This window comes from Microcebus murinus, chromosome 13 (assembly GCF_040939455.1).
Source record: "Microcebus murinus isolate Inina chromosome 13, M.murinus_Inina_mat1.0, whole genome shotgun sequence".
Classification (NCBI taxonomy): Eukaryota; Metazoa; Chordata; class Mammalia; order Primates; family Cheirogaleidae; genus Microcebus; species Microcebus murinus.
In genome coordinates, this window is record NC_134116.1 from 61,699,846 (window position 1) to 61,702,750 (window position 2,905).

Sequence of the window (2,905 nt, forward strand, 5' to 3'; positions counted from 1 at the left end):
CGCCCCGCCCGGGCCCGCCCCGCCCCGCCGGCGCAGGGAGGGCGGGCACCCGGAGCGCGGGGGGCGCTGGGGACTGGGCGCGGCCCGCCCCCGCACCTTCTGGGCAGCGCATCCCTTCCTGCCCGCCCCCGGCTGCCGCAGCCGCACAGGAAACCCGCGGGAAGCGCGCGCGGCCCGCCAGGGTCCCGCGGAGAGCGGGTGCGGCCACCGCGGGCGCGGATGACCCCGACGCGCACCGGCCCGCGGCCCACCAGGGCTGTAAGGGCGAACCGGCTGTCTCCCGACACTTCAAATTCAACCCCGTCTCCCCTAGTGCCATTTTTTTTTTCTGGAAGATCACAAAAATAAAATCATTTTAGTGGCATAAACATTCTTTCCCAAAAGTTATTGAAGGATTTCAAAAGAACACAGTTCAGGTAAATGGCACCTTCGTTTTCCTTTCCTTGGAATCAAAATTGGTTATTTAAATTAAAAACAATGAAACGTTTTTTTAAAAAAACAACTCTACTTTGCAAGTGTTAAAAGTTGTCTTTTAAAAAGAGTGAGAGGATGGATTCCGCCTTGTTTAATAGTGGGGTTGGTTACTGAGTAATGTGCAATGCAGCTTACCATTTGCTTTCCTTTTACACAAAATATACCACTTAACGGAAAGAACGAATGTCTGACGATGGAAATCAGAACACAGTTGTGGCCTTTGGGGAGCAGGCCACTGGAAAGAAGCGGCAGGGAACTTTCCGGGGGTGATAGATATGTTGTTGGTTCGGCTGTGAGTTACACGGATTTACGATGCATTTGTCAAAACTCATCTGGCTGAAGGTGTGTACAATTAGGTGTTTGTAAACCGTACCTCAACTTTGAAAACCTTTAAAAATATGCCATTTGCAGGCCCTTAAATCTATCACTTCATTTTTTAAAAGCTATTACAATTATTTACTTATATGTTACCATAGGTACCAAATTTTCTAGGTACTTACCTTGTCGAATAGTTAATAGTAACAGTACTAATAATATCCAAATCTTCAAAGAAGGCTTTAAGGTCATCATCCAGTTTCACTACCAGTAAGATTATCTAGTCTAAAATCTATTCACCAACTCAAGTTGGGATTTCTTTTCAAATACATGCCCCAAGATCCCTGGCATTTTCAGTTTTGAAAGCAAAAGCTCAATGGAATGAGCTTTGAAGTTAGATAAATCCTAGATTGAATTCCAGCTCTACCTCTATAACCTTGAGTAAATTACTTAATCCCTCCTTCCCCATATTATAAAAGGTATATACTAATAGTTGTTTTGAAATAATACTATTTTGGAAGTTATTTTCAAAATATTTTGAAAGTTACTTTGAAATCTTCACTTAGATCTGTGGTGATTAAGGGAAATATATAGAAGGCAACTTGCTCTGCTTTAATCTTTCAGACACTGTCGCCAAAAAGCCACTCTTTCGGGGTGGGAACAATCCAGATATAAGTGGCTATATCAATATGCTCAGCCATTGTTTAAATAACAGCTTTATTGAGATGCTTCATCAATTCCATCTTCATTAGACCTCCTGCCAAGCTGTATTAACTGTCTTTATTGGGCAGTTAAGATACAGTTCAATCTTTCTGAAAAGGCAATGTAAAAGTGAAGGGGGAAGAAGAAAGCTTTCCAAAGAACAGTGGGTCATGGTCTTCTCAATATTTAACTAAAACTAATACTATGCTCAAGATACCTTGAACTCTCTTTCTGGGTCAGTGACCTGCAAATTGTGTATTTATACACCATTATTTCAATAACTCCCATTATACAAATGGAGAGATCTTTAATTCCTTGGGTTATACTCTGAGATGAAAGCTATTAACTGACTCATGATTTCATATCAGGACACAAAGAAGAACACGAGTGACCCAATTATCACACTGTAATCACAACTTGTAATAACAAGATCTTACATGTGTGTAACTAGACTTTTCTGGAATGCCTCCCACATCATGGATGTGGCCCGTGTCATGGAATTTGAATAAGAGAGATCTCAGACGGGCTGAGCCATGACAAGTCTAGCTGAGAATCCCCTTGGGAAGAGGGTAAAAGATGCAGATTTAGGTCTGCTAGTCAACTCACGACACAGTACTATAATCCAACCATCACTCAATTCAGTTAATACTTACCTAGGAATCTACCATGTACAGTTGCTGACCTAGGCCAGTGAGAATTCAAAAGAAGTGCTCTATAAAACACTCTTAGAACTCAAAGAAACCAAATTTCTCTATTTTCTTATGGCATCAAGACAACAATTAAGAGAACAAGACAAAATATAATTAAGTATATGGGACAGACAATAACTTTTATTGAGTTTAGAAATAGTATTAGTAGAGCTGTGTACTGGACCTAGATATTTCTCAAGCAGGTGGGACTGAGCAGTGTACAATCTGGATTAGTGGGGGTGGTAGTGGGTGAGTGGGAAGAAGTAATGAGAGGAAGTCTGGAAAGACAAGGGAAATGTGTCCAGGAACAGAAATGGCACACCTCATGCTGTTCCCTTGACCCAACGCCTCCCACTTACTGACAATCTCTTGGTCCTCGTGGGCCTTGTTTACTAGGCCCTTCCTCTCCCCTACAGCCTGCCCAGAGCCCTCCCTCAGGACTAAAGGCTCCTTCTGTCCCCCACAGCATGGCTCCCATGCCCCTTCCATGACACTTACTTCATTCCTTCTTCAATGTAGTTGCTTATATGTCTATTTCCCCAACTAGGCCACTGTCCTTTCTTAAGGGCAAGGACACATCTTATTCACCTCCAGCCCTCACTGCCCCACCAAGTTCCTCATGTAAAACTGATGTATATTCAAAAAAAGGTTTTGTTTTCATTGAACTGAATAGGAGCTAGTAGGATAAAGTGAAACCAAAGTATAAAGAGGTATATACATCAGAG